The following is an 11033-nucleotide window of genomic DNA, read 5'->3' as shown; positions in this document are numbered from 1 at the left end:
AAGCTTCTCACAGCCCTAGTTACTTCCCTCAAAGATAAGAATAATCTTGAAATACTTAGGCTGTAGCATGAAAGATCCATTAACAAGAATGGATTCCCAGACAACATTTTTTTAAATAACAGAACACATGGCAGGATGTAACAGGAGTAAAAAATCAGTTTCTTATGTAATCATTACCTCAGTTACAAACTGAATATTTAGATTTTCTTTTTATCTCACTGTATGTATAAATGATGAATTTAGCATGTACAAAAGATAAGAAGATTGAGAGTACTCAGCACTGATGGCTGGTATTCATGTGCAGATGGAAGCTGGTATTCACAGAGATAATATTAATATTGGTTCACTTTCTTCAACCGAGCTCCCAAGCCCTGCTTTTGCTCTCCATGTTCCTGTTTGCACGACACAGGCAATAGGGTGGTCAAAGAGGAAAAAAGCACTCTGTCATGTCAGGGTGGAGGTGGAAAACTAGGACAGGGACCTGAGGAACTGGTCTGAGAAGTAAACCTGGTAGGGACTGGCTGAATGGGATAGAGGAGTGAAAGGATCAGGCTGGTGGCCAAGGTCAGAAGAGTCAGCCGGCACCACTAGAGTATCCTCCCCCCAGAAGTTGGAAAGAACCCAAGATTCCTGAGTCTCAAGGTTCATCTACTGCCAGCAAAGATCCACAAATCCCACTGGAAACAGCATGCTTGATCTCCATCTAGAGACTAGTCTGCAGAGACAATGACAACTTATTACATCTGTTAGTCACTTCATTAGCTCAAGTGGCAAAAATCTGTGAGGAAGATCTAAGGGTCCCAACCTTGCTGATAACTAATATGTCAATATGATGCCACATGATGAAATTTCTGGGCTTTTTTTTTTTCAGTTTTGCTTTTTTTAGAAACCTCGGAACTACCTTACACAAAAAACCCAATAAAGGTGCCAAGTCAAGCACACGTATTTAGTGTAATCTCCATTTTAATTGTTAAACTTTAAAGCAGCGCCCTTTTGTGTAAGCATTATGATTCAGTCTTCTGTTACAGGATTGCTCCAAAGCTGCCACCTTAGAATCAGGAAAGGAACCAAAGGCATCTTTACATGTTTCCATGAATCACTGGATCCAATATGTCCTTCAGAAGGAAACCCCGTCTTCCACTTCGAAGACTTTTCATATTTCTATCTGCTCTAATAGCAAACATGGATCCTAGCAAGAAGAAACACTCAGATGACATAAAATACTCCTGGCCTACTCCAGTGACTGAGTTTGTACATAACATTTTCAGAGATTTTATACTGTTCAGTTAACATTTTATCATTAATTTTTAATTCCTGCCTGGTTCTAGCAGAGTAGGCAGAGCTATTGAAGTACTTCACGCCCTGTAGAAAAACCTGGCAGCAATCAAACTTTCTTGCTGTTATTACTTGTCTTTCAGCAGCAGGCCTTGTCTTGGTGTTATTAGAGCAGCCTAAACCATGGGACTTTGGACTAATAGGGAATGCTAAAGCATGAAAAACTCTAACTACATAACCTTCAAACTCCACCCTTAGTCCATGTGTGTTCCCTTAGGTGGGAAAATTTCTACTTGGCTATAATCACTGGGAGGGCAACACAGCAGACAGCTTGTATACAGTGTAACAGCAGTGAGTTTTCCATATCACTTTGGCACTATGTATATCAGTGGAGAAGATGGTCACTGAATCATTAAAGACAGAAGGGTTTGAGCTCAGATACTGTTCACAAAGTACTCAGATACTGATTCTTCACTCCTTTGCCCCTAGTGTGGGAGACTATATCTGTGGAAAGTAATAGTCTGCCTTTCCTGTTCCAAACTGGTCATGTTTTAACACCTCACTTGGCACAAGTGGAAAAGCCTACACCAGGGCAACACAGCAATCGGACTCAGAGTCTTCCAAGGCAACCTACCTCACAGTAAACCAACTTCATCACTGCAGTAGTTCAGTTCAAGTCAGTTCAGTTACACCTGGGTTAAATGTGCCCAGTGTGCCATGTCCTCCACTGTCATTCATAGCACTGGTAAGAGGAGTGGATGACTGGGGCACTAGTTCTGGGTGACTGGACAACTAGTTCTGGGTGCCCACTTAAAGAAGGTGCAAGAACAAGCTGCCGTCACTATTGCTGGCCCAGCCACAACTATTGCTGGCCCAGCCACCCCTGCCCAAGGCACAAACCCTGGTTCTTAGGCCTTTGATGCATAATACCAAGCAATATGGAAGTTTCACTACTCTCTATACTGTGCATAACCTGTACAATATATTACTCTACTTACCCTCTCTCAAACAATAGTTATCCCTGTAATCTCTAGTAGGCACAGTGCCATTATATCTAATATCCTAGACAAAAAAAGGCTGCATTAAAAATTGGAGTTAAGGCTGGGAGTACATCCCAGTAATTTCAGGGTAAAAGCCATTACAAGAATGTTGTAATTACCTACAAACCAAGCATTACAAACTCAGGACCTTCAGAGTTACGGTTATCAGGGATCTAACAGTATTACTGCAAGGCCAGATGAAGAAAAAAATTGTGTTGCCTCGAAAGAAATTAAAGATGTATGTCTGCCTAAGTACAGTTTACCCTTGTCACTGTAGAAAGATTAAATAAAATCAGTTTTCACTACTGCTGGCCTGGTAACCTTAATAAGCAACAACATTCAGCAACCAAAATTTAAAAAAAAACCCACTTCCTTCGGTGTAATGTGCAGGACCACTCAGAGAGATGCTCTCTAATGACAACTCCATCCTGCTGAATAAGCTGCGAACACAAATCTTATTTAATTTATGGCTAAAAATTAACTTAAACTTGGGGCTGCAGCATACGTTAATAATCTTCTTCTATCTTCCTTAGTCTCCCTATGTACAGCTTTTCCTAAATCAGCAAAGACAGACACTATCAAGAACATATGGAACGCCAACCAGGACGTAATCAGCAAAGCATGGGACATTCTGAGTGTACAATGCTGATGATCACTCAGAAAGATGTTGATGTCCTTATGCCTATTCATTTATCTACTTGAATCAAAGGAATGGGGGGAGACAGAAAAGGGGGGAACGTCTGGGCATGATTAACAATAGGTGCGAGACAGGAAGAACTAGATTAAACTGATCCATATGCAAATGATACAAATCTGATTGCATCAAACCATGCACAGTTTAATGAGTATGGTAAGATGCCTTTATCTCTGCTTGGATGTGTTCCGAAAAGAAGGACTGCTCTAAGATAAAGCATGGTTTAATAAGAAGGGTTTTTCATTACAGGGTCGATCTGTATTTGCATTTTTCTCTTTTTCTCTTTCTCTTGCTCGCTCTCTGAGCTACGCAGCTTTCCTGAACCTCCATCCTTTTTCAAGAGATTAGTCAGTAAGCACTTACGTATTGTTGACACACACCTTAGGGCATTGCATACTTAACACTCACACAGAGTTTTTGTGTGGTCCTTCATGACCTGGATTAGACATTTCAAAATGCAGACTAAGAGGCAAACTGATATTTTCCTGCTTATCTATTCAACACTCTTTGCCCTTCTGATATTTTGAAGCTTTGTAAAATCTTTTAAGTATTCATAAAATACGATACAGAAATGTAACTTTCCTTCAATGGGTATAATTATTTTGGGACAGATTCTTACATCTGTTTCACCAACATATGTCTGCAATCACTTACTTTGGTGAAATTATGAAGTTTATGCTAGTAAAACTCAGATCAGATTCTGGCCCTTTATTCTGACAACCTTCAATACCTGGTATCTTGAAAAATATTGCCTATATTTATGTAGTAGGTACTAAACAGAATAGTTATATATGTCAGCTAGATTGATCCTGCCTTATGCTCTGTGATCATGGTTGAAGCTCGACTGTTCTCAGTGGTGGCAGAGCCCTGGCTGGGATGATCTAGTTGGGGATGGTCCTGTTTTGAACAGAGCATTGGATTAGATGCCCTCCTGAGGTCCCTTCTAACCCTAACTTTCTATGATTCTAAGCTTTTTTCCACCTGTACATGCAGTAGGCTAGGATATCACCATAGCTCTCATATAAGTACTAGAAAGGACAGCTGGCCAGTGTGCTGACCTATGTAACATATTTCCAAATAAAGTCATTTCTTGCCCTTGATGAACTAGAATATAAGCTAGGGTCCTCAGGAAGTGCTGCATTACAGCAGGTAGGGGCACACTTTGCTACTACTCAGAGAAGTATCAAGCAGGGCATCCTCCTACAACTTAGTAAATGGGTGGACACAAACCTGATGACGTTCAATACTGATAAATGCAAGGTTCTCCACCTTGGGGAAAAAAACCCACAGCATACTTATAGGCTCGGCAGTACTACGCTTGCTAGCACCATGGCTGAAAGAGACTTAGGGATCATGATTGACCACAAGATGAACATGAGCCACCAATGTGATGTCGCAGCTGGTAAAGCAAACAAAACCCTGGCTTGCATCCATAGATGCTTCTCAAGTAAATCTCAGGATGTCATCCTCCCACCGTACTTGGCCTTGGTGAGGCCACAGCTGGAGTACTACATCCAGTTCTGGGCTCCACAATTCAAGAAGGACGTGGAGAAGCTTGAGAGAGTCCAGAGGAGAGCCATGCTCATAATCAGAGGGCATGAGAATAGGCTTTATGAAGAGAGGCTGAGAGCCATGGGGCTCTTTAGCCTGGAAAAGTGCAGGCTCAGAGGGGACCTGGTGGCTGCTTATAAGTACATAAGGGGTGTACATAAGGATCTGGGAGAATGTCTGTTCACCAGAGCACCCCAAGGAAAAACACAAACTCCTCCAAGACTGTTTTAGGCTGGACATAAGAAAAAATTTCTTTACTGTCTGAGCCCCCAAGAGCTGGAATAGACTGCCACCAGAAGTGGTGCAGGCACCACTACTCTGGACTCATTCACGAAACGCTTGGATGCTTATCTTGCTGGGATCCTTTGACCCTAGCTGACTTCCTGCCCCTGAGGCACGGGGCTGGACTTGATGATCTTCAAGGTCCCTTCCAGACCTAACATCTATGAAATCTAGGTCTTGAGGAACCATGCCCCCAGCTGGCAGAGTACACCAGGCAGCATACTTTGCTTTCCTTTACTGTGTTATCCTCAGCAGAATTTGCCCATATTAGTGCTGTATTCTTTCTCTGTGTGTTTATCAGTATAGAAACTATATATTTATATATATATATGGCAATCAACCTTCTCAAACTGAGCTTTAGCTGATCAATTTCATCAGAATCATGGCCCAGAGATCCTGGTTTTCCCTGATAAAAAAACTCATATTCTCTCATAAAAAAATCACAAATTCTCTGATAACCCCCTCCCCCCAATCTGTGTTTAAAATGAAAGTCTATACATACATACACACACATACACACCTGTACATGTATATGTATATGTATATACAGGTATCAGTTGAACACAATGTTTTCTTCATATATATACAATTTTAAAGTAATTTGAAAGCCTGCCAGCACATGAATCACTGTAATAAAATACATTCTAAATACTATAAATTTTGGTATTTGATTCTGGGGTTTTTATCATGGAAAATCAGACCTCCCCCTGTTCCCCTAGCAAACAGAACACAGGTCCAAGCCCCTCACTCCCCACCCACAGTACCCTAACTCCCTCCCACAGCTCCTCACCCACCCCAGCCCCCCAGCCCTACTGGTGCCCCTCATGCCCCCCCCCAGGCCGCCAGTCCTGCTGGTGCCCCTCACTCACCCCCTGCCTGACTGCCCTATTCCTGCTCCCCCCGAGCCTCTTGCAGGCTGAAACTCTGGCAGCCTGCAGAGAACTCCTTTCAAAAGTGCAAAATCTGCAGTTTTCGCTGTTAAAATGAGAAATCTGTATTTTCCTCAGGTAAAAGGGGAAATCTGTATTTTTCTCCATTTCCCCATGGGAAATGGAAAACATGGATCCATGACTATGTGCCTGCTGAACAGAAACAAAGCGGTCCCAAACAAGCAAAGCACTTAAGCAGGTGAATAACTTCAAGCAAGTTAGTAGTGCCATTGATTTCAATGGGTATAACCACATGGTTAAGTGCTATAAGGTTTCAGGCCTTAACCCAGGGGCGGGCAATTATTTCAGGTGGAGGGCCACTTACTAAGTTTTGGCAAGCCATCAAGGGCTGCATGTCAGGCAGCCAAGGGGAGATAAATATTAATTTTCTAAATTTTTTAGGGGCCCTGTGGGCTGGATAGAATGGCCTGGCAGGCTGGATTCAGCCCACGGGCCGCAGTTTGCCCACCTCTGCTTTAACCCCATCTTTGTGGACATTTCATAATGCTACTCTCAGTTCGAATGTCAGTCCTTTTCCATCACTGAGCTGTATGGTGTCCTTGGGAAACTCTTGGACTTTAGGGGTTTCTTTGATTTCTTTAGGGGTTTGAGTTTCATATCCTTCATTTTCCATTCCATCTTCCTGGGTGACTATGGCCTTCTTGTTTCTCATCTTCAATTTCTACGTAGTAGCCAAGAAGCCCTTACCCATCCTAGAATGCATCTCTCCACATACTCTTGCATCATTATCGCTGTATCCACATGAACTGTCTTCACAAACTATCTCTTCTACAGCAAAAGAATTAAGGGAATAATTACTCAGCAACAAAAAGTAGGGCTTGGGGTATTAGTAGACCTTATACTTGGGCCTTATAAGGACTTCTTGGACCTTATACTATTTCCTGCCAATTTCCTGTCAAGAATGCTGGGGGGCAGGGCAGGTGGGGACGGAATGCAGCCACCCACCACCCCGCACTGCTGCTGCCTCCCAGGAGTGACGGCGGGGGGAGCTTGCCCTGCCATCCCTCCCCCCCATCCTCAGCCAGCACCCTGTGCTGCTCCCACCTCCAGGGAGCAGGCCTTGTGCCCCTGCTCCATCCACTCCATCACCACTACCTCCAAGGAGCAGGGGAGAGGGGTGCAGGGCAAAGCCAGCAGTGCTGGCCTCCCCCCCCACACACACACTCCATCCCCTCCATCCACACCATCATGGCGGTGCTCCGCTGTGGCGCCACCACCTCCTGTCCGGAACGCTCTTGGAGCACTCTGGTTGTTTCGGTAACTAATCGGAGTGCTCCAAGAGCATTACAGACAGACAGATGGACTATGCCCTTTATTATATCAGAATTATTATTTCATTTGTGGTACCATAATGCTGAGAAGCCATACTCATGGACCAGATTCAATAAGTGCTATATAAACACAGAACTAAAAGATGACCCCTGTAATCTAAGCATGAAACAAAAACAAATACCACCAGACAAGGGAATAAAGGAGACAGTCAGATGATAGGGGTCAACATGATTGACAGTAGTGTTGGAGGTAGTTTTGGAAATGTTTAGTGGTGCTCTTTTCAAAGCGAAAACATGAGGGAAATGATAAAGGTGTGCTTGAAATCTAAAAAACTGGATAATGAAGGTTGACTTCTCAGCATTGATACTAAATGAAATAATCTATCATTGTATGACATACGATTCCAGTTGCTGTCTAATGTGAGAGTGAGCCAGCTTACAGATGCTTCTCAACAGTTTTTTCCTCAACTGGGAATAATTGAGTTTTAAGATAAATACAGAAATTCTCAGTTGGATGGACTCTTACTACTCTGGCAAGCATCACAAAGACTTGACCCTTCACTGAGACTCTTGGAGTGAAATCTTGACTGCCACTGATAGAAGTTTTGCCATTAGCTTCAATGGGACTAGGATTTCACCTTTGGATTTTCAATATATACCATTTCCTCCTGAGTTAGATTTCCAGCTCCTGGTGGTCTGTTGGGGTTCCCCCTCCCTCACAAGTAGGGAGGATGAGTCTGTCTATAATAATTGGATCTCAATAGTCCAGCTGTTTTTTTTATTAGTCATCAGTTACTCTATGTTGGTCTCACAGTCTCACCAACAGGACTGCTCTGAGCTTCACTTTTTCTCCCTAAGCAGTGAAAAAAGGACTTAACACTTAAGCGAAGAATACCATTATAAAGGAAAAATAATTTTTGCATGTCCTCTGGGTTTGGGGATGCCTTGCCCTCCCTCAAGCTAACAAAAAGCCCCTTGTTACACATTCATTAAAAAGACAGTTCAACAGTTGTTAACCAGGTGCACATTTCTTTCAGGACTATGTTATACAAACTCCCTAAAAGCAAGGAGCAAGCAGGACACCAGATCAAAAGACCTAGGTTTTATACGGTAACTGACTCACTATGCAACCTCAGGCAAGTCATTTGAACATCCATGTGCCCGAGTTTAGCTGATCTGCAAACTAGAGATAATAATGATGTCCACCCATGTCCTCGGAACACTTGGATATCTGTGGATGACAAACACCAAATTAAAAAAAAGTAAGGTTCATAATTAGTTTCCATCTAAAATTGTAATGAACAAAGAGTAGCTTGATATGTACTAGTTCCCTTGCGTTCTCCTAAACCCTTTGGGAGAGTGCACCTATATTACTAGAAGTAACAATCAAAAAATAGTTATAGTCATTTCAGAGAAATGATACTGATTTTTCTTCATTAAATTAGCAAACATATAGAGGGCCAAATTTTCAAAAGCGCCTGGTCATAAGCTCCAGTGCATTTCCATAGTCTTGCTTTTGTTCTGTAAGCATGTTCAATTTTTTAGACCACATCCATGCACACTGCAGAAGGAAATACTACAGAATAATGTACTTCATACAGAAAAAGAAAAATAGGAGCCAAAAACAAGTAAATAAACAACTCATGAATTATACTATAAATAAATAGTCACCCATTCATTCAAGAATTGGTTTGAAAGTACAATCTGTCTTATGTGACATGCTTAAAAAAAATCTTGGCTTCAAAATTATCAAACAATATGATTTTTTTTCTGATGAACATCATACCAATGCAGAAGACCTATTGGAAGGACAGAATCTGGAAATACATCCCCATGCCACATAAAAGTATGCTCAAATCAGGAGTTAAACATTGCAGTTTAATTCGTGGCAGTTTGTACATATGGGATGTAAAAGTGCACACAAGTTTTTGAAAAGCTGGCTCTTCCTGATTGTTGTACCAGCTCCTACTAAAATTCTAGTAGCTGTCTTAAACAAAACAGGGTCAATATTTAGAGAAAAGGCCTAAAGACCTTTAGGGCAAACTTGGCTACTAAAAAATCAGGTCAGGAAACCCTCACTATTCGCAGATTCGACACTAGCAGTTTCAAGTATTCATGAATGCCGAACCCTCATTGTAATACACTTAAAGGAGCTCCTCGAGAACTCCACACTTTCTGCCATCGCAATCCCACTACTGCAGCGCTCCCACCACTGCCAGAGCAGCCATGCCACCTCCCCCGCAACTACCTGGGGCACTACGTTCATGAATGCAGACGGCATTTGTGAACGCAGTACTTTATTTGCAGATTTCACCATTTGCGTGGGATACAAGAATCCCACCCCGTGAATGGTGAGGGTCTCCTGTACTAATAATGCTGTAAGCGATAAACCTTTCTCTGACTCACTATTGAAGTGAACCCATCAAGTGCTAAAAGTCACTATATTGCTAGAGGTCCTGATATTTGGAAAAAGGAGAAAACAAAGGTCTTAAGGACCAGGTCAGGTAATAAAACAGCCTGAGGTAAGGAAAAGAGGAAGATAGTATTTTAATGGAAATAATCGCATTCTCCAAAAGTGCCAGGTTCCTGACCCCCTCCGCCCTTGCCTCTGAGTCCACCATATTCTTTTATTTCAGCCATTTTCTCTCAGAATCACTCTCAATTATAGTTCAAAGCTATGGTGTAATGCTGCAGGACACAGCTAACACTTTCCTTGTTGTATGTGGCCACTATGGCTGCGTCCAGACAAGCAGACACGTGCAGTTATACCACAAATCTCTTTTTGGCACTACAGACTGCACGCCCAGAATGTGAAAACATGCCCTGCACTACAGATTTGCAGCACAGGGGCAAAATTTGCTACTGGGATCCCCTGGGAGCAAAAAAAAAAAGCTGAGAAAAAAAATCACAGCACATGCAACAATAGTACGTGCCCCAGCTGGTCCAGTGTGCCAGGAACTGGGAGGAGAAGGGAAAGGGCAGTTTGCCTGAAGCAGAACAATTTGTCCCTCACTAAAGCATATGTGCAGGGGCATGTTCTGTGGCACAAAGTAGCAGCACAAATTTTGCTGCTACTGTTTGTGCCACTGCAAGTACAAGCCCCTATACATCTGGATGTGGCCTATCAGTGTGGGGGAAGAAGCAACCTATTTAGTTTCTCCTCAGCCTGGTAAAGTAGTACCATGCTTTGGGATGCTGAATGGTAAAAGATACTAAACAATATGAGATATGAGAAATGACCTAGTGTTTTCATGTCAGGGTGCTGAAATCCTAATACAATATACATTAGGAATCATATTACTCCATTACCCACCCTCTCTCTTGCTCTCTGATACACACATACTATCTCTGCTTCTCTGCTGCTCCTATTTGTTATTTAGTTTAATTTGAATAATGAAAATTTCAAATCATATTCTTGTTTACTGCAATTTTCCCTTCCTGTCACCCCCCACTTTTCTCTCTAAGCTTCTGGAAAATACTCAGTTACCCAGCCCTGGAGGTGAAACTACTCAGAGAACTTCAAGGCTATGAAATGCAAAAGCTTGGCTTTTATTTATTTCACAGTCAGAGCAGTGCACAGGATGAAAACCCCCAGTTGTGCTACTCTGCCAACACATAAAAGAATCTTTAACTGTATTTAAAAAGCAAGTGTGTTTTTCATAATGGGTTGGGGAGGGTGGAATCACAACACTATTGTACAAGTAATAATGTTGTTTATACCAACATAGCTGAGAAGTAAAAAGCAGTGACCAAAGTAGATAAACAATATATCATGTTATTGCTAGGTTTGACAGAAAAGCAAAACCTTTGGTGAGAATTAAGTACTCAGTGCAGAGGGGGAAAAAGCATTTGAAGGTATCAAAGGGAGAAGTCTTGATGTCAAAAAGAAAGAGGAGTCTTAGTTTAAAGGATGGTTAAATCTTTTACTATAGAATGATCTGAATTTTGAAAAGTCATCCAAAAAAGATAT

Source organism: Crocodylus porosus, unplaced genomic scaffold (genome assembly GCF_001723895.1).
Source record: "Crocodylus porosus isolate Cpor-Errol unplaced genomic scaffold, CroPor_comp1, whole genome shotgun sequence".
Classification (NCBI taxonomy): Eukaryota; Metazoa; Chordata; order Crocodylia; family Crocodylidae; genus Crocodylus; species Crocodylus porosus.
The sequence above is the reverse complement of the archived record's forward strand: the minus strand, read 5'-3'. Positions refer to the sequence as shown.